The sequence below is a fragment of the Cryptotermes secundus genome, unplaced genomic scaffold, assembly GCF_002891405.2.
Source record: "Cryptotermes secundus unplaced genomic scaffold, Csec_1.0 scaffold909, whole genome shotgun sequence".
NCBI lineage: Eukaryota > Metazoa > Arthropoda > Insecta > Blattodea > Kalotermitidae > Cryptotermes > Cryptotermes secundus.
The window spans coordinates 350,975-373,503 of NW_019722439.1; the positions used below are offsets into that span (position 1 = coordinate 350,975).

Genomic DNA, 22,529 nt, shown 5'->3' on the forward strand with positions numbered 1-22,529 from the left:
TAACTTTAATCTTCCTCTTATGTTACATCTCGCTATATAATTCCAGAAAAATCTCATTACAAAAATACTTGTGTTTTCGAACCATGAACCTTACATTTACAACGCCTGTGCCTTACCTCTAGGCCACCAGAACACGCATGATGTACCTGTCTGCGATCGTCCTTATATTGTACGACTGGGTTTACAGCTGCAGGAAAATCATATTTATTTATTTATTTATTTATTTATTCCCTTTTCAATTTCTATTGACAAAAGACACCGTGGTCTAGAACCCGTACCTTCCCAATACCACGCCAGTGTCTTACCCCTGTGCCACCACATCTATACGAATTTGTTACCTTCGCCTTCGTCATATAGTACGACTTGCTTCTTTCGGACAACCAATCTACTAGTCCACACTGCATCGCTACCAAGCTGACCAGAATATTGGCAATCAACACTAAGAGGACCTGATATCCCTTACCGTTTCCACACGTAACAAGATGCCACTGTTTCGAATCCGCGCCGTAATAACATCCATTTTTAGTTCATTTACATAAGTATGGTGTAATTAGCCAAGCTGTCAGTGACTGAGATTACGCAGCATAGGGATATTACGGAATAATGAATTGGAATGGATTTGGTATGAAGCGGTTGTAGCATAAGTTGAGGTTCTGACCGCCTTTGTGGTCTAGCTGTCGAAGTTCCTGGCTACAGATCCAGAGGTCCCGGGTTCGATCACGGGTCTGGTGGACAAAGTGGCGCTGGGGCAGGTTTTCTCCGAATACTTCGGTTTCTCCTGCCAATCTTCATTCTACGAAATGCTCCACAATCATCATCACCTCTCATCTGGGGCTGGTACAATAGGCCAGAAGTGGCCGCAGTACAAGGGACTCAGTCTCATCTAACTAAGAATAGTAATACTAGAAAAATAGTCCCTACCCTTACCAAATTTGACATGGCTAATTCCAGCGATTCATTAGCGATCGTCAGGAAGCAGGAAGCCGAAAGCCAAGGGACATACATTGTATTCGTACAGCCGCCGTGTAACTGCTTTACATTTTACAACAATTTATCTAATGGTTCAATTGTTCTGGAGATTCATCAGAACGCTTAAGTTTAGATTCCTAAATTACGTAGCATTAACTTCGCCCCTAGGGGGCACGCAGTAGCGTAGTTGCTCGAGGCACTATGCTACAAGCCGGAAGGTCGCGGGTCAAGTCTCAATGGGGTGGAATTTTTTCAATTTACCTTATCTTCCAGCGGCACTATGGTCTTGGGGTCGACTCAGCCCGTAACAGAAATGAGTACCAGGAATCTTCCTGGGGGGGTAAAGAGCGGCCGGTGCATGGGGCTGAAAAACTTTACCGCCGTCTGAACTGATTTTCTAGTGAAAATAAGGAAGCTTCGACGTCTCACAGCCCTATGGGCCTTCACGGTCTGTTACAGGAATAGCTTTTAGCTTTGCTCCTACGTCACATATTCACGCGTACGCCATGTTGCTTTTACTGACTATGTAATTAAATAGAATCTGGGATTGCCCCTAATAAGATCATATTGTATCGAGTTTCATGAAAATCACTCAATGCATAAAAAGTTTAAAGATGAGAATTCACACAGACGTGCACCATAGGGATCCCAAGAAAACTACTGAAACGCATATATCCGTACCTACACTGACCGGGATTCGAAACCTGTAGGATCGACGCCCCATGGATCATTAGGTTGATGCGACATGACAGCGTTTGCTGTAATAAGTTTCATATTCACCGAGACGCATATGTCTGGAACGCCTGCTGATGGAGGTCCTCATGTCACGTGACTGCAGCCAACTTTGGCAATGGTAATAAGGCCGTAACTTCGTTATGTCACCCATCAAGGCAGCACCTGTTCTTGTGATGCTCCAACGTGATGCACGTTCATTCGAGACGCCGAATCTTGTCTTGTAAGTACAGAGAACATGAACATGAGGAACAACCTCATTTTTGCAAAAATATCACTGACAGGGAATACGGTAATTTAATTTATTTAAAGCCGATTCTGTCAGTGGCTTAGATTATGTAACGCAGGAAGCTATGAGCACTAGTGAACAATGAAAAGGAACAGAGAGCGGTTGTGGGCTTTTCCGATGAACTTTTCTGGAATTCCTTTCGACGGATTGTATACAAACACAAAAGTCTTAAGCAAAAGACTTATCATCTAGGGGCTGAGATTTGAAGCCGGGATTCCTCGAACACGGAGCAATAACAGTCTACTAACCATTCGTTCACGAACTCATCGCTACATACCTCATTGCTGAATATCACTGAGGTCTCCTTCAAAGTACTCTACTTTGGAAGCTATGCACTAATCCCAGCGCCTAGTTTACCCTTCAGAACAATTTTGGAATTAGTTTTGTGGAATGGTCTTCAGACCTGCCGTCGTATTACTCCTGATATCATCAATGTCATCAAAATGCCTTCCTTTCAATATTTCCTTTATATTTTGGAACAGAAATGAGTCATTGGGGGCTAGATCCGGTAACTAGGGAGGGTATTCCAGCACATTTATTTGTTTACTAGCTAAAACCTCCCTGCTTCTAAGTAATTCAATTGTGAAAGACCAGCGTCAAGAAAATTAAGAAATAAACAGGTCGATGAAAAATATCTAAAGCATAATGATAATTCTGAATTTTTCTAGAGAAACTGAGTTCCTGAAATAGGAAGCCCGAAGAGACTTAACTTTCCTTATTCACCTCTTGTTTCACAAATTCTTTATGACGTTTAATGTATTTTTCCTCGTGTTCTGAAACAGCAATAAAAATAAGCCATGACCAGTTCCCTCTTGAAATTTCCCAACTCGTCGTTCAGAATTATCTCACCATTTTGTCATCATGTGATCAATAAGTTGATAAACACCGTCATACAAATTAATAAGGAACTGATGGCCCTCCACATACGTCACTGTTATATCCCTCTGCAGTGCCAAGAACAGAAGACGAGCTGCTACACCTGACAGACTCAGCATATCATTAATATGAGACACCATAATGTAGCATGAAAGCAACGCCCACACATAACCAGTTCGTAAGAGCGAATCAAATTCTAGGTGCAAGGTTCAAGAGCACTAAAGCCCTTAAGGTCTCAGAGAAAATTTTATCATCGAATTATTTAATTCATATTTTAACGATTTAAAGCGTAGTCTTCATTACACATACCACCTGCTTTAATATAAAGGATTCTTAATTTTATCTACAGAATACAATTGCGGGTTTCATATTATTTTAATAATAAACATTTATTATTCTACACAGAATTAATAGATTGATCTCTATAATGGTGATGGGGGTCTTCTGTGAGGTAGGAATTGAATTATAAAACGTATTGATAGAATTAAGGCTTCAGAGTGTTAAAGTCAGACAAACGGAACATTCTTTTTAATAATTAAAGTCAACTTTCTGAACACACGAGGTCCACCAGGACTCATACCTTCACACAAGCAACCAATTTCTACAAACTGTCGGTACCACCTGCTTATGTTATTCTTGTGTGGTACGTCTTTTGGAAACCGCTGCACTGTAATCACAGATCTGGACACCTCAAAACGGAGCACACAGAAAGCCTTCTCCTGCTGCAACGCCATCTTTGAAACTGGCCCCGTGACCAAGCAGTAAGCATGAGAAACTTGGACAGTTAGACTTATCAGATCTCCATGCTGTCTGTGTATCCCTCCCCTAAATCAGTTTTTGAAAGTCTGAACTAATATTTACGAAGTTTGTTATGTAAATCATGACATTTGAGCCCATCTCAACGGCGTACATCATAAATCCCTCCCACTAGTCTGTGTATCACGCTATAGATGCTAAGCAACGGCTCGGTAGAAACTTCACCGCGGCAACGAATATACACGCAATAATAGGATTCTTGGACGCGTCTTTTTGCATGCTGTCCGTTTCGTATCAAAGGATATTAGGCGATTAGTTCTTCTCAGAACTCCTTGTTGTTGTTGTTGTTGTTGTTGTTGTTTTTTTTTTTTTTTTTTTTTTTAATTCTGAAGGGAAACCCCCGTCAGAGAAGCTAGGCATACATACGAAACGCAATGTGTGTGCTGTCGACTTCAGTCATATGGTTCATTGTAGGATCCAGGGGGGGGGGCGTGGAGAGAATATAATGGACCCTTGACTTGACTAACTGAGCGACAGTTAGATTCTGCCTCTGCTACAAGAAGCAACTTAATTTCGTTACATTAAACAAATGAAATATGAGTGGTACTACTATTTTATATTTCTTTCTATATCAATTTTGTGACGAATACTTGATCTAATGTTTTATTTTATAATAAAAATAACGCCATTCCAACACAATACAATGATTTATTTTCACGTTAGTTAACAAATGTTTACCGTTTACTGAGGTGAACAATTTTCAGTGACGAATATTTTCAAGATGGCTATGGGTAGTTCCTACACGATCCAGTATTATTACCCCCACTGCAATCCTTCTGTGAAGACAAGAGATAGCCGAACACCTTTAGGCAGGCAAGTTAGTGACGTAACTAACCTTCTGAAATGTCATCAGAAGCAAACACATTCGGAATGAACTCATCGTCAGAAATAAGTGACGCAAAGTATACAAGAGAATACTTTGCGTCATGTCCTCAGACCTATCCGTGCCTCTCGACCCAGGCATAAGCAGACACAATTCTTTAGAGAACACATCTACTGCCTTCAAAAAATAAATATTAAAACAAATATAAACATCGGAGAAACCGAGTTTCCGGACTTTGTCCGTCACCCAGATTCAAAACCAAAAACACGACTCGGAAACTGCATTTATTTCCGTCCTCATGTCACATGAGGGAAGACCCTCTAGGCGGGTTTTTCAAAAATCGGCTAGCCTCAATGACTAGCAAACCATATACGCAAAACACCAAGTCTATAAAAACCTGAGACTAGGCTAAGTCCATAAGAGCTAACAGGAAAAATATACACTAAAAATTGTTCCAAGCACGCACATGCGTGGAACCAAGATAGATAGGGAGGTAGAAATTTATGCCACGTACCGAACTAATAACCAAGTCCCTGAACCCCAAAGCATGGAATGGAAAGGAGAACTAGTGAAAACTAATAGTGTCTACTATTAGCGTCATCTATGGAGTAAATCGCGCCTATCTAATTCAGAACCTAATAGAAATCAATGAAGCATATATCACGTCATACAGATCTCTGTGAATTGGTGAATTCACTGCTGATAATGGGGATCCAGGTAGGAGAAATGTCCAAAATAAGTTGACCGAGCATGCCATATGGGCTGCTTCCTTGTACTTTCTATACCTGTTGTGGCTTTCAATAGCCAAAATTCTACAATATTATATTTAAGCATCCTGTTACACTCTACACAATGTATGACACAAACTCCGTTGTAAGTGCAACAATTTATTGTAGTTCTTTCGTCTTCTTTTCTTGTACACTACATGTTTCGGCCGTAAATGGCCATCATCAGGTGTATATTCTCACGTAGCTGCTACACTGCACGTAGTTTAAAATTTAAAAAACATTACTATTCCCAATTGTTCATTTCTCTGTTGCTAACAGGTTTTGATATATCACAATGCTTCCCGCTGATATCTGTGTAGGCTGTGCACACGTACTAAACACAGGCAGCGGCACGCACACAGGGAGCGTACACAGACTAACACCTGAACAGTGCTGAAAACAAGAAGTAGCCGCGGAAGCACTATAGACAGGGCGGGTACCCCTGAGAATTTTAAATTTTAAAACTTGAAAAAAAAAATTAAAGAAATCTTTTTAAAAATCAAATTGACGTGTGTAGGTTAACAAAGATTTTGTACATATCTGACAGATATTTACTTATTGCTCCTTACTGTAGTGAGTAGATGGTAAATTCGCAAAGAAATAAAAAAAAATATCTGACAGATATCAGCGGGAAGCATTCTGATATATCAAAACCTGTTAGCAACAGAGAAATGAACAATTGGGAAGACTAATGTTTTTTAAATTTCAAACTACGTGCAGTGTAGGAGCTACGTGAGAGTAGCCATTTACGGCCGAAATATGTAGTGTAGAAGAAAGGAAGACGAAAGAACTACAACAAATTGTTGCACTTAGGACGGAGTTTGTGTCATATATCCAAAATTCTAGCTTCATCCCAGCCTACCCTATGTCCCTCTTCATAGGCATGTTGAGATAATTTTAGTTAAAACATCAATACTGCTAGGCAACGTTCGCGAAACAAACAGCTAGATAACGGCAGTTAGCAGGCAGAGGCCAGTAAACTATAAAAGAGTTGCGGTATTTTCTTTGTTGTCCGCGCCGAGATGTTATAAGCAGGACAGTTAAGTTCAGTTGAGTTGTTAGTGAAGTGAAGAGTAGTAGGTTTGTGAGTGAGTTAGTTAGTTGGTGAGCTGTTGCTGTGAGAAGCTGGCAGCTGAGGCACGGGGATAGTTCGGGAACCTACAGGAAGGTGAACGACCGCCGTTGGGAGCCGTTGCCAGAAGACTGGAGAAGACAGGGCAGGCTGGGAAGACTTAAGTGTGTAGATTGTAAAGGGTTCTGACGATGGTGGATGACACACACAATTACTGGGGTTTCGAACTTTTTCCATCGTCCGGAATTGTAGGTAATAGAGGACACGACGTTTCGGTAACTGGATCTGTTTCCGTCTTCAGGTGAGAAAGGAAGACACCTACTCAGTTGGGCCACTTAGAAAGAGCTAATCTCAATCACCGGACAATCACTTAAGCGTGTGCTCTAGTGAACTGTAACGTGTGTGAATTAGTGAAACATTTATAATTCTTTGTAGTCACGTATCTATAGCCCAATAAATCGGAATATCGATCGAAACCAGTCTATAGTCACACTCAATCATGTGACAACGTATGTTTTACTGCTTGTCCTGCGAAACAAGTTGTAGCAATACGGATGTATAGGATATTATGCAGGGTTACTGCTGGAACATGCAATGAAATATCGAAACAACAGTTCGGGATATGTGTTGCTGTTTCTTCTGAGAAATAAATCCAACCAATATGGAGTGGGGATACATACGTTAAAGCCGCTGAGACACATAGCTAACATTACAATATGAACAGCTGATCTAGACATGAATTGGTGCGTTGCAGTCATCAAACCTGATAGACTATTTGTTCGCAATAGCCCCCTCATAAAGGAATATAATAAGTATTCTTATTCTGAGGTCTATATGCCTTTGGGTGACTTTTTGGGGGTTAGCTGTGCCCCTGTCTTCAGATGAATTGGTGTCATTATATCGGCAGACTTTATCAAGAAATATTTCTTGTTTTCTTTAGATCTGTTTGCTTGCGTGCGCCTCTCTCGCCTGGAGACACCATGGGATCTGAACTGGTAATTTGAAATTATACAAAATATACCAGCATATTTAAGTTATAGTCTCTTATTTAGTTCGATTATCTCGCAAGTTATGAATCCATATTTTAATGTTTAAAACGAACACTTTATTCCGGACAACGAAATTTTGATGTCTTATTGTTTGCTGATGTTTTCAAGGACAGAATAAGCTGTCACTCTCTCATGGATACTATTAGTCTTCGTGTAAATTATCAACTACTAATTTTAACCTTTACGAATAATTAATCAAATTAATTAGAAATAATTCCATTTTTATTATAAGCAATAAGGCAACGTTCAAACTTCGGTCCGCTGTACCAGCGCTATGAGTAATACATGCCAATTTCTTGATGTTTTCAAAAGGAAAGCAGTTATATATAACATTTTCAATTAAACCCAGTACTTGAAAATTAGTTCCAATCATAAGAAGCAAAGTCCTGTTAAAGGTCTCTCCTGTTTTCATAAGAAACCATTACTTTTTCACTTCCCAAAGCTTTACCCTATGTGAAACTGATTTCTACCATAAGTATGAATGGGCACTGCCTGGGAACCTTCAAAACCGGAGGAGAAAATTTATTTTTCTTGCTCCCCTTAATTTATTTTCTGTCACTAACCCCACCAATTTTCTCCTCCCCCTTCCAGTATAATGTTAAAGGGTTAAATGTCTCGTTTAATGTTTTAGCTACTGCATATTGTGATACTGAAAATGAAAGTAACCTTGCCCCGGACGAAGACCGGTTACCCATGTTCCTTCCACATTCATTTCTTTTACGCTTTTAAATGCATTTGTTCTTCCATTTTTGACGTAGACTGATGACGGAAAGAAATTAACAAAAAGTGGCCACAAGCACAGCGAAGCTGCTAAAAGCAGTACGGCAGGCGAGAGTCGCCTTAGCAAGATTTCAGTAGGAAACGAAGCTGGCAGGCGTAATTAAGTAATTATCATTAACGCACCAGAAGAAGAAAAGGGTTTAATCAAGACGAACAATGGGGTTGGCCGCACGAACGCGACTCATACATAACACGGGGCCATAAAAACTCTCCATCATAAAAACTCGGTTTCCAAGAGCATTGCTGCCTGTCTGCGCATTCCACGGCCGACTGCCAGCAACAAGAAAGTCCTCCGCGGACCTGATTGCAGACTTTACAGCGCGATTGAATTAATGAACCCACTGCAACCTCATGCACACAGAAAGAAGAGAGTGGTGAAGATTAAGTTTACGGTTTTCTGAGATGTAACAACGTGTGGTTTAGTGAAAACTGTACCGCCGTTTCGCAGGGACTTTCCTACCCGTCTCCCAAGCTGCACGGAATCACATCCCAGAAAACTTAATCATGATGATTGTGACTGATGATGATAACTCAGTAACTGTTGTCTTAATAGCACGACGATGATGATGATGATTGAAAATCAGCTTACCAGACTAACCGCACGGTATAAGGTTCGAACGTACCTGGAAAAGCGGGTTACAATTCAATTCGAGGTACGGATGTTACACCCGTGTTCAGTTTGGTTGTGTTTTTCTGCGTACGTTGAGGCCTGCCAATGGCTGATCCCTCATTAAAAGCGTCGTACTGAAAGTCTCAAGACCGATAATTGAAAAATTAATTTTGAAGTGGAAAGAACAAAGGAGACTTCCTACTATGCAGAAAGAAGGGAAGGACACAGAAGTATGAAAGAAACAAATTATTGACACTATCATCTTTGAAGGGTCATATGCTAGTCGTAGTAGTAGTAAGAATAATACCGTATTTACGCATCTATAGGCCGCGTGCGTGTATAGGCCGCAGCACAATTTTCAGACAGAAATTATAGAAAAAATAATTTTCTTGGAATATTATTTCAGGAGTATTACACCCTGTATTACTAATTATGAATATATATTTTTTTAAATGAAGTGTGATTTCGAATATTTCGAATATAAGCCGCACCCAAGTTTTCCTCTTGAATTTTTGGCAAAAAATGTGCGGCCTATACATGCGTAAATACTGTAAGTGTAAAGTTGTCCCTGTGCTTAACTAAGTAAGTACTACGCCATGAAGGCGTATGGGGGACTGGCTGTATAGATCCTTATTTTCTTGATCTCGGCTCTAGCTGGAGGTGAGTTGTCAGTTTCACGCCCAGGCCACTTCACCCACAGAGAAAGAGCCTCCGATATCCATTGGTTAGGAGATTGGGTGGACCCCAGAGCCGGTCTGAACGACTTGGAGAATAGAAAACCCTTGACCATATCGGGACTCGAACTCCGACCCCTCGGTCGTCCAGCCCGTAGCCAGTCCCTATAACGACTGAGCTATCCCGGCTCCCCAATAATAATAATAATAACAATAATGCGGGGAATAATATATGAAATACATAATTCTAACACCATATTCTTGTTAACCACGCCTGGGAAGCATTAAACGATATACAATTCGTTTCACAGGAAGGAAGACAATTTGCATCACGTGTGATACGTGGATAAATGGTAAGAACAGCTGGTTTAATGGACTCTGCTGTGCCCAGCTGAACAATGTAACCATTGTCTTAACTCTTTACGCCTGTCTGGTATAAATAAAGTACAGCTGCAAACAAGAGAAGGTGTTACTATGGAGCGTTTGCTAGAAGACATTCCAAGTTCCATTTAATGTACACACAACCTAGCAGCCATTAGCCGAGTGGTGGGAAGGGTGCGGTAGAGTGGAGATACTGGCAAACCCAGAGCTTGCCTACATCACAAATTAATTGTCACAAACTTTTCGTTTTGCACGAACAACCCTTCTTTTACAATTCTTATTCTTGCTCTCCCTTCGCACTGCAGTGGTTCACGTTGGAGAAGGAATTTATGGAAGCAGTATGAGGTATAAAGGAGAGGTAGGGGACAAAAGCAAAACTTTCAAATTATCTTCTACACGAAAGAGCCATTACTCTCTCTCCAAACAATTATGTCAGCCAGATATCCGGTTCCCATCGCAGTCGAATATGCTGGAGCAGTCTCTGCACTGAGATGGACGGGACTGCAGAAGGCTCAAGCTACCCACACTGCGACGCCATTTCGATCACGTGACGCGATCGTTGCGCTACCGTATCAGAGTCACTGCTTGTGGACAAGCAATTAACTACACGTAGCACAGTCCTTCTTGACAAGCTAATAGTAGCTCAGTTAGCCAAGAAAATTCACGATACATGTATTATGTTTTTGGACATTATCCATCGTCTTGTCTATTTTCTGGGCTGGGTTCTGTCCCCTTTCTCAGGTAAAACCTACTCAGTTGGGTCCAATCGATCGAGCTAGTCCCTATCTCCGGACGGTTTTTTTTTTTTTAGAAAATAGGGAGGACGATGGATAATGTCCATAAACATAATAATTGCAGCAATATACCATCGTCACAGACAAAGCCCGTCACTGCATCACACCACGAGTGTAATTAATCCAGTCCACACTCCCTGCCTTGTTTTCTCCTTAGTAAGAAAAATCAGACGTTTTCTGTCTTCTTGGGTATAATGTCGTGTAGTCCGTTGACAGGCAACTGACGTTTTGCTGGAACATGTTCCTCCGAAATGTGGGATTAACTTTCAACGGATTATACGTTATTATATTATTTAAGAGAGTTCGTCATAATCACCGCTGTGAGAACCTCGGATCCTGTAGAGGAAAGAAAGTTTCACACCAATAAAATGGAACTGCAAATACTAGAATTTTGTCGATTTTGTTGACACTGAAAGATAAAAGAAATTTAATTGAAAACAACTGGCATTTCCAGTATTTAACGTTTCTTACTTGAGTCACGAATATAAATTTGAATTTGTTAATGTCATTCCCAGTGCTTCAAATTTGCCCCATCTAAAGACAATTCGTTTGGCTGTCATTATACTAATTACAAATTATTACAAATAAACGGACCATATAGACAGGTTTTCTGTGTTCTTCTGTGATACGTACAGTGTGTATCACTTCTTCTTTTGGTATTGCTTCTTTTTCTTGATACATTTCCGTCAGCTCAGGTCAGCTACTGGGGAGCTCCATTAAATTCAAATTCCTTCCGGTTTTATTGGGCACTCACAGTGCCGTATTCTGAATCCAAGTCGAAAAGCACTGAGGTTAAAACTTTGTCAACAATTCCATGTCCAACTTTTGAAGCATTAAGCTTATATAAATAACATTTTATATTCAGTTCCTAGCCGATCAAAGCGGCCACGCGGTGTAAGGCATGAAATGTCTTCGCTTGCTCGAACGCCGGGATCATGGGTTCGAATTCCACTCGAGGCGTTCATGTCTCTTTGCGTTTATTCTGTGTTTGTGTTAGGTAGCGGCCTTGTGACAGTTTGTTCCGCCCTCCAAGCAGTCCTACCGACTAATTACTAGGTAAAAACTTTCCCGCCCAAGTAGTTTCCGATGCTTCTGGTAGATGGGGGAAGTATCAAGGTACCGAGGGCCGACCTCCTTGGCTCAACGGGGCTGATGGCACGCACCGTCTACCGGTAGGGTATGGGGACAGTAGAAATTAAAGGAGGGCGTACAATGGACCAATAACTGGTCTATGTGCATGGGGAAACCCACCCCCTCCAATACTCATAAGATATTGAAGTGAAACAAAGCGTTTCCCGGATGCTTTATGCTCAAAGTGGGAGCAACAGAAGAAGAACAACAACAACAAGATTTATTTCCTACCGAGAATAAACATATTATGTCTCACTATACACAACAAAACTGAAACATTCTGTAGGGAAATAAACGCTGTTTATTGTGAGCATCATATGAACACAGTCGGTGGGCAAAATGCAAAGTTTATTAATATTAAGCAGGCGATTCGTATAGGTATCACTGTGCTCTGAATGGTTAGAAAGAAGGTGCTTCACAAACATAAAATACAATGATTGTTGCCCGTTACAAAGAAGGGAAACTAATACCGTCTCAGTTACAACGGAACATGATATGAAGAAAAACACTGATAACTTCTAAAGAGCTGGCCTGTAAGACCCTAAACATGTAGATGTGGCGTCATCAATGTGTAACGTGTGTCTTTCAGTCCAGTTACACAATGTCTTGAGCCAGAATCCATTTCGAAAACAAGTCCCAAATGGACCCCACAAACAAATAATTCAGCTAATGCGATAATGATAACATCATGTGCACTTAAAACGTGGAACATCATGCATTAAGTGGATCCCGATGTACCACGAATTTCAGCCATAGTGACAAATCATGACGCCAATGGATACTGTGTACTTACCGAGTGTTACATTATTTTGGTTTGAACGGTATGCTCGTAGATTTGTGTATCATAACGCCCCGGAAAATGGACGTCGCCTACAGGCCTTACGTCAAGCAGAGCGACTGAACTTACTTATGGAGCTGAGCCCTTCTTGAGGAGAAGCCAAATCTGCAGCTACTGAAGAATTTCCCAACATTTTATGGAACCCGAAGGTTCATTACCGTGTTTACAAGAGCATTCCACTGGTCCCTATCCTGGTCCAGATCAATTCAATCCATACCATCCCATCCTATCTCTCTCAGATACGTTTTAATATTGTCCACGCACCTATGCCTTGGTCTTCCTTGTGGTCTCTTTCCTTCTGGCTTTCCCACCAATATCCTATATGCATTTCTCTTCTCCCCCATTCGTGCTACAAGCCCTGCCCACCTCATCATCCTTGACTTGATCATTCTAATTATACTTGGAGAAGAGTACAAGTTATGAAGCTCCTCATTATGCAGTTTTCTACAACCTCCTGTTACTTCATCTCTCTTCGGATAAAATATTTTTCACAACACCCTGTTCTCAAACACCCTCAGTCTATGTTCCTCCCTTANTCTCCCTTATGTCAGAGACCAAGTTTCACACCCATACAGAATCACAGGCAAAATTATAGTTTTGTATATTCTAATTTTCACGTTTTTGGACAGCAGACGAGAAGACAAAAGGTTCTGGACTGAATGGTAGCAAGCATTACCCGAGTTCAGTCTCCTCTTAATTTCCTCCTGAATCAGGTTTTGATTTGTTATCGTCGTTCCCAAATATCTAAACTGTAAACGCGACTGAAAATTAAGGAAATTAAATTAACTTTAAGGATGCCACACTAATGTATTCTACAGAAAGGCAAATCACATATGAAGGTTAATTCTGATGGCAATGAAAGCCATATGAAAGTGTTTTGATGTTTTGAACAGACTACCCGCGCGTTATGGGTGTAGCATGAAGCCTGCAGCACATCGAAAACACAACCATCCCCTCCCCCACCAAGGCTAAAACAGCCTAGCTGCTTCCAAAACGAATTTCATAGACATTATGAGGAATCAACGAGCATGTTACGGCCATTTCTAGCCCCAGTCCTCTGCTTTATGGCCGGTAACGGGGAGTGTGAATTTTGTTTGTGACTGAGTTCCTGTAGTGTCTCTATACTATTCATTTCATATACTGAGGCCCCGAAAGTACCGACATTTCAAGACTCATTTATTCAGTGTGTCAGTAATAAGACTAGGTTGCGCGCTGGACAACAAAGGAATGGGGTTTGTTCCTCGGCAGAGGCAAAGGATTTTTCTCTGCTCCATAGCGTGCAGGCTGAAACTGTAGCCCAGTCAATCTACTATTTAATGCGCATCGGGGGTTCCTTTAACATTGATAAGGCGGTCGGGACTTGAAGCTAACCATCTATCTCCAGCTAGCGTCAAGGTTCAGAATGCGTGGAGCTATACTTCCGTTCCCCATATGCCTTCGTGGCCGGCTGCTTAACCAAGTAAAGCGAAAAAATCTCCTTTAATTATTATTTAAAATGATTTAAATGTTCCTTAGAACAAAGGAAGAATAGTGACACAGACGAACTTCAACAAATATGGGAAATAATTCTAAATTTGATGAGCTGTCCTGTGTTTACTCAGTCACTACACAATTTCTGTATTTGATTTAGCATCCAACCATTGAGATACGGGGGGAGTGGATGTTCTCATTCCCCATTCAATATAAAAATATACTGTCACGTGAGTGCGTGTGAATATAGACGGGGTTTGGATTGGTAACTCGATTTATTCACCGTTTAAATACTCACGACTCGTGACTACACTCTACAGATCACTGACACACACGGATTAGTGTCCTAAGTTGTCACTAGCCGTTTCCTGGCAAAGGATGTTAACACACGAACTATAAAAATCTCACTGAATAACTCCATATATCACATGTAAAGCCTTCTCTTCAGAACCGGACTTTCATCGCAACACTCTTGCAGCTAACTCGCGGCCATTTCACACCAACCTCATAGTCTTCTCTTCACAGCCTGACTATCAACTGACTAAGCTCTAAACCTCGTCTCGCTTATAACCTTTCGGAACGGACCACGCAGAAAACGCACTTCTTCAATTGTTGCAGTCCAGCTTTTGCATTTCTAAGCATCTGTTGCCTAAAGATACACGTAGTTACGTTGTTTGTTTCGCTGCCGTTGCCTAGAAACGAACGTTGTTTCAGAGCAGTTCGCTAGCAACGGCTGTTTCTGTGGCTCTACAGTTCTTGCTGTGAGCAAATATGGCTCATTATTTATGAGAGAAGTACTGCACAACGTTCTCATCGCGTTTGGGGTGCCCGTGAAAATAGTTAGGCTGATTAAGATGTGTCTACATGAAACGTATAGTAAAGTCCGTGTAGTAAGTACACGTGTCTTATACGTTTGTTATCAAAATAGTCTGAAACAAGGAAATGATTTGACATTAATGCTCCTCTACTTTGTTTTAGATTATGCTATAAGAAGAGGGTAGGAAAACAAGGTGAGACTGAAATTGAATAGGACACGTCAGCTGCTCGTGATGTGAATCTGCTAGGAGATGCCATAGATACCATAAAGAAAAACACATAAGCTCTAACTGACGCTAGTAAGGATGTTAATTTAGAAGTAAACGCTGAGAAAACTAAGTATAAGTTCCTTTCTCGTCACCAAAATGCAGGAGAAAACCGTGACATACCAAGGCGTAGCTGAGTGGACAATATTAAAATGGATCTTAGAGAGATAGGATGGGATCGTTTGGATTGGACTGATGTGGCTCAGGATAGGGACCAGTGGAAGGCTCTTGTGAACACGGTGATGAACCTTCGGATTCCATAAATGCTGGGAAATTATTGAGTAGCTGCACAACTGGCGGCTCATTACAATGAATGAGTGAGTGAAAGGTAGCTAACAGTTCCTTTGAAAATGTGGCAGATATTTGGAAACGGCATTAACGAACCAAGGTTGACTAATGAGGAAAGTAACACAATATTAAGCTCAGGCAATGCTTATTATCATTAAGTTCAGAAACCTCTTCCTCTTCGCATGCTCTCTAAAAATGTAGAACTTCTAGATAACTGTAATTCTGCCTGTAGTTTTGTATGGGTACGATGCTTTGTCTCTGACATTAAGGGAAGAACATGGAATGAAGGTATTTAAGAACAGGGCGCTCAGGAGAAGGTTTGGACGGAAGAGAGTTGAAGTAATAGGAGGATGAAGAAAAGTATGCATGTTTAATGACGAACTTCATAACTTGTACTCACGGCCAGAAGTGATCAGAACAATCAAGTCGAGGAGAACGAAATTGGCAGGGCATGCAGCAAGCATAAGGCGAAGAAGAATATAGAATTTTGGTGGGAAAACAATAAGGAAAGATACAATTAGGAAGACCTAGACGTAAGTGGGAGGATAATATTAAAATGGATCTCAGGAAAACAGGATATGGTAGTGTGGATTCGATTATCCTGGACCGATATAGGGACCAGTGGCTGCCTTTTGTAAACATGGTAATGAACCATAAAATGTTGGGTAGTACTTGAGTAGATGAGCAACTGGTTGCCTCTCAAGAAGGGCTCAGATCCATGGAGTTAGTCGGTTATGAGGAGTTGAGGTGGAGCTCCATGCATTGACATCGACAATTGAGGGAGAAGAGTGGTCAACTTGAAGCCCCGGCCGCCTTATCCTCGCTGAAAGAGCCAATTGAATATGAGCTTGTGCTTTTATATGGTTCTCTCTGTTTAAATGTGGTTATTTCGTGAAAACTGGTATTAAATTGTGACACCTATATGTGGTGATCCTTATGAGCGCCTTACTGGGAAACCACATTGAACATCTGCGAACTTTTCCTCAAGTATGGCGCCTCCATGACCAGATTTTAGAGGCATAACATCCTCGCTTCTGGGTTTGCTGCGTTTTGGCGTACCAGCTGAATCACGACAGGATCCAACATACGTGGCTTTAGAAAGTCCCAAGAGAATACAAAAAAAAAAAAAAAATCACTGACATTAAAACAAAAAAAAAAAGGGTTTGCGTGGAACACTCAACTCGTAAAAGGTCGCCCTTATCCCCCCCCCCAATTTCTTTCTGGCCGACTAATGACACAAACTTTGGACAAGGTAAATGCCCCGTCCCATTGGAATATAGCTGTCTAAGCGCACCTTTACCTTGCGTGTTGATGTTCAAACACGCTGATCCTTGAACAGCATTATGCACTAATGTATTCCAACGAAACCACGATGAGATATGGTTTTGCTCCGAACTCCGAACTTGGTCATTTTTCGTGTATGTACATTCTTTTTTCGAACATAGACCTACATAAACGGCAGGCCGTTTACCTTCGCAGGGTACTGCAATTAGTATCACAGTACAAATATTTATGTTATATCTCGCAGTTCATGTTATTACTGAACAAGAGCCGCGCCATAGCTCAAGCGGTTAGTCGCTGGCTTCCTGATCCCCGGTTCGATCCCAGGTCTGGTGAAGTTGGATTTGTGGTGGACAAAGTGGCGCGGGGGCAGGTTTTCTCCGAGTACTTCGGTTTCCCCTGCCAATCTTCTTTCCACCAACTGCTTCACAATCACCCTCACCTATCATCTGGGGCTGGTACAGTAGACCAGAAGTGGACGCAGTACAAGTAGTCCCACCCCACAAGCAATAAAAAAATAAAAATAATATTACTGAGGAAGTCTATCCATTCTATAAGCTAATTTTCACAGTACTACGAGTATGTGTAGTCCTTATTGAGAACGTGTTAATCACTCAGCTATCAAGAAAGTCCACGTCTTTTATATTGCCCCATGTAGGGGGGTACGCGTGACTAATAATTGTAGATTCTTGATTTGATGATTCGGTTTATTTGACGTCAGAATCATAATTATAATCAATTATAACAGTTCACACACTTTCTGTGTTCTCTCCGACTTCACTTCTCACTCTTGACTTTACTTCTGAGCTCTGCTTTCACTTCTGAACTCTTGACTCCACTTCTGGGCTTTGCTTTCGTGCTTTCGCTTCTGAACTCTTGTCTCCACTTTTGAGCTCTGCCTTCACTTCTGAACACTTGACTCCACTTCTGAACTCTTGACTTCACTTCTGAGGTCTGCTTTCAATTCTGAACTTTTGACTTCACCTTCAATTCCAAACTCTTGACTTTACTTCTGAGCTCTACCTTCAGTTCCAAACTCTTGACTTCACTTCTGAGCTCTGCCTTCACTTCTGAACTCTTGACTTCACTTCTGAGCTCTGCCTTCACTTCTGAACTCTTGACTTCACTTCTGAGGCCTGCTTTCAATTCTGAACTTTTGACTTTACTTCTGAGCTCTGCCTTCATTCAATTAAGGACTTGGGGACATTTATTGATAGTAAACTTCATTTTCATAACCATATCAATCATATTTTTTCTCATTGTATTAAGCTGTTTGGTCTAGTTAGTACCATTACCTTCACCTCCTCATCTCTTGAATGTATGCACAGATTATGTATTACATAAGTTAGATGTAAACTTGAATGCGAGTCCGTTGTATGGAATTCAATTACGTCCACTGATGCCAACAAGCTGGAACGCATCCAACAGAGGCTTGCGGCCCTCTGTTTTAATCGTTTCTTCTCCCAAGTTCATAATCGCTATTCTCTTGTTTTTGAGGAGTTAAAATTGCACACACTACGTATTAGGAAACATCGCCTTGACGCTCTTTTTTTTTCATTGCTAGTGGGGTGGGACTAAGTCCCTTGTACTGCGGCCACTTCTGGCCTATTGTACCAGCCCCAGATGATAGGTGAGGGTGATTGTGGAGCAATTGGTGGAATGAAGATTGGCAGGGGAAACCGAAGTACTCGGAGAAAACCTGCCCCAGCGCCACTTTCTCCACCACAAATCCCACTTAATCAGACCCGGGATCGAACCCGGGCCACCGCGGTGGGAAGCCAGCGGCTAACCACTTGGGCTATGGCGCGGCCTTTGTCTTTCTATTAGTTGAGCTTCAGAACCTAATGTTGTTTGTAGGGACGTTGACGTATTTGGAACCAGAAGTCTTTATCTAAATTATGTTTTATAAGTCGAACTTACTAATTATTTATTATTAAATAGTGACTGTATTCAGTATTAATTTATACATACATCTTAACATCTGATCATAATTGGCATGACTGCAGCAATTGAATGGCTATTGTCCAAATGTTACAAGTGGTCTTCTTTTTTGTTTGTTTGTGTTTGTGTGTGTTTTGTTTTCACCTTTGCTCGTGCTTGCTTTATAATTGACTTTTGGGCTGCTGAGTAAGGACGTAAATAAATAAATAAATAAATTTATAAATAACTAAATTAACTGAATTATTTTTTTAGTGTTAGTATTAATATTAATCATGCTTATTCGTGACATTTTCAATTACATTAGAGAGGTTTTGGGACCGGCTCTGTGGTTTAGTGGTCAGAGTTCCTGGTTACAGATCCAGAGGTTCTGGCTTCGATTCCTGGCGCTACCAGATTATATGAGAAGTAGTGGGTCTGGAACGTGGTCCACTCGGCCTCGTGAGGATAACTGAGGAGCTATTTCAAGGAAACAGAGGCTCAGGACTAGAAAACCGAGATTACAGAACTACAAAATTATGTTCTAATTAAGCGATACACTGGGTCGTCGACTTACGACCGACTTCCGTTCTGACTGACAGGTTGTAAGTCGATCTGGTCGTATGTCGGCCCTATATTTATTAACAGTATTTTTTTATCCTTTCTAATCTTTTTATCACGTTTATAATTTATTTTTTAAAAAACTTTTACATTTTAATCATCTTTTATTTTTCATTTTTTTTGTAGTCCTATGGCGCATAGGGCGTAAGTCGAGGACCAAGTGTATATCAGTTTAGTTTACTTTTATATGTTGGTTTATGGCTTTTATGGTATAATTCATGTCCATCCATTTTATTTAGAATCAGCCTGTGTCATTATTTTTCCCTGATTTAATGCACAAGTTTTTGTTTTTACAAGTGTCCTCATGCCTGGAAAGGGGTAAGATGACGGTAAGAATGATTGATCGACACGATGGAGTGACCTTCGGGGCGGTTTCGACTGTGTTCGCACCCCTCCGCGTGAAGTTCTCTTGAATCAGTAAGCCTACATTCACGCACGTAGCCTTCCATGCTTACAGAAAACAGAAAGACTATATTGATCATTTACAAGCTGAATGTGTTTATAAGGTAGACCGCACACCGGCTTGCGTCAAGACATGTAACAGTCAAGACAGAATGTCTGCAACATGATGCAAATGAAGGAGCATGGTTGAAACGAATGAGATTATGGAAACCGCCGCACACCGGTCTGAATCATGATGCTGACGAATGAAGCAAGACTACGTCTTTTGTCTAATGTCTTGATGCTTGTCTTGACGCAGCTGGTGTGTGGCCGCCCTAAGGCACTTTTAAGCCTACGTTTAGAAAATAAACTACGCCTGTCAGATCACCATGCTGTGTGAACGTTCCCAATTTAAACGTGTGAATCAGGTGAATAAGGTGAATAAGTTATATGACACTTGGCATCAACTTTGTGCTCTCAGGGGTCGCCCAAAAGCTCGTCCTTCTAAACTCCCTGCAGTTGGCACTACCGACGCGGTTGGACGCGTGAACTTTTGAGGCAGTAGTGAAACAGTCGCCACTTAATCGGCAGCCAAAATGTACAGATGTTATGAATCGCAACGGGTCTCATGAAGTAAAGTAACATTCTGAGATTTTGAAATCGAAAAATTATTTTAATGGTCGGAACCAGGGCTCATTTAAATTTGATAGTGACACTGAAAAAAATATAAATAAATAAATAAAAGAATTTAGATGAGCTCGATTTACATTTCCTGTTAGTTCATATTACACATTTGTTGTAATAATTGAGGCAATTAACCGACTCTATAGAAAACAGTCCGTACTAAGAAGCTACAACCTGCTCAATAAATTACCCATAAATCTAAAGCTATCCCTGTAACAGGCCGTGAAGGCCCATAGGGTTGTGAGATGTTGAGGCTCCCACATTTTCTAGACAATCGTCTCACAGATGGCGGTGAGACTGTCAGCCTTACGCTCCAGCCGCGCTTTACCCCCCAAGAATATTCCTGGTATTCATTTCTGTTAGAGGCTGNATATTCCTGGTACTCATTAGAGGCTGAGTCGACCCCAGGGTCATAGTGCGGCTGGAAGGATTAGGTCGATCCCGTGACCTTCCAGCTTGCAGCACAGTGACTCAACCAACTATGCTGTCGAGTGCCCCCATAAATTATCCATCCTTTACGGAATATTTCCCATCATACATCTCGCTACTGAGCCACATGACTCCATTTCACGCCCTAACATTCTGCTGCTTATGATAAATTTGAATATTATAGCCCATCTGCACACAATTACCCAAAATGGGGTTCCCGCTTAGTTCATCATTTAAAATTCGGTATTTGCTTTCCATGTCTTCGATGTGTGCTGAATTTCCCATCCATCTCAACCTCCTTGCTTTGAGCACCCTAATAATAGTTGCTGGAGGTACATAGCAAATTAATTTTGATTGGTTACCAGATAACTTCCTCCCACTACGCCCAGCGGAGCCCCCTTTGCTGCTGTGGGGTTATTTCAGGAGTTGGAATACTTCCCAAACCCGATACATAAAGCCACCATGGCAAAATTTTAGTAGATAGAAATTAGTGACCGATGCAAGTCGTAGAAAATTCGTTGCTGCCATAATTTTTGCGTAAGGTAAGACAAGAAGCACATTACTGAGCATGGTAGCATGTGTATGTAGGTTCCGTAACAAGTCTACAGCTCTTCATTTGCACCATTCAGGCTAGGGCCACACGAGCGCACAAAATGCGTCCGTTGCAACGAACGTACTTTATGACGGACGTTGCTGAGGACACCACACAGTTGCAGAATGCGATGCGTAGTTTCTTTGTCTATAATTGAGCCAGAAGAAAGCGTAGCATTCGCCTCTCTTGTTTATATGTACAACGGAAGTCATGACGTTCGTTACAACGGACGCATTTTGTGCGTTCGTGTGGCCCCAGCCTTAGGGACTTCAAAAGCGTATTCAAACCCCACCACAAAACTGATTTATGTTACCTATCATTTTAACGGCTTTACTAATGTAAATGTTCTGTGGTTATGATATCATATAGCCTTGTAAGTGGATGTGAGTGTGTTAGAGCACATACACTACCTCTAACTACGAAGATTGAGAAAAATATTTCCTCCGAAACGCCTGTGACCATCTATCAGAACGCATGGTGTCACAACTCATTAAACTGCAATACAAACACGATTTCTTTTCATAATCAGACATGTTGACATTTTACTTATATTTAAATTTGATCGTATCGAGTGTCAACTTCAGGAGTAGTGAATAAAAATGTATGTAAGTTTAAATGTCAATTTTGAGTTTGATATTTATATCCGAAGAAACGATTGAGAATTTTGTCAGTGGGAGGGATCTACTCGATTAGGCGACATGGACAGGTTAACAGAGAACGCCTGACTCGGTCACCAACCTAACCCTGGAAGAGGGGGGTGGAGGAAGAAGCCATTGAACAAGGTTAGAAGAATTCTCGAGAGAATACGATGCAAGCATTTGACAGACGCGCTATGCCCCAGGAACTGTACCAACCTCACACTGCAGTACTGCTCTCTGGACTACAGTGACATGAGTTGAGCACAGACACAGCGTTTAGTGGTGTGAGGACAATAAAATGTTTGTGTGAACTGTTGCCTGTTTATAAACGTTTTCAATTTAAAGGTGATATGCTTACACGCGTCACAACGGGAACATGGTGATATCTGTGATACTTTAAGCTTTTCGTTCTGTCGCTCCTCGAGTTGTGCAGACTGAAATGCAGTACAATTACCAGTCTTCGTGACAATGTCAGAGAATGTGATATCTGTGTTCGGTGCTTCATTGTGTTTTGTACAGTGATAACGCGTCAGAATCACCTTTTC

The 22,529-nt window shown here is 41.2% G+C and overlaps 2 protein-coding genes across 3 annotated transcripts in view; one reads left to right on the plus strand and one right to left on the minus strand.

The window, feature by feature from the left end:
• The window catches only part of LOC111861504 (flavin-containing monooxygenase FMO GS-OX-like 4), a 100,564-nt gene that overhangs the window by 28,435 nt on the left and 49,600 nt on the right, over window positions 1-22,529 (minus strand). The gene's annotated exons all lie outside the window — the stretch shown is intronic.
• LOC111861503 (SET and MYND domain-containing protein 4) overlaps window positions 21,240-22,529 on the plus strand; it is a 41,573-nt gene continuing 40,283 nt past the window's right edge. Inside the window, exon 1 of the mRNA XM_023846143.2 lies at window positions 21,240-21,296. The gene's annotated coding sequence lies outside the window, so the exon portion shown is untranslated. The remainder of the gene's footprint in view (window positions 21,297-22,529) is intronic.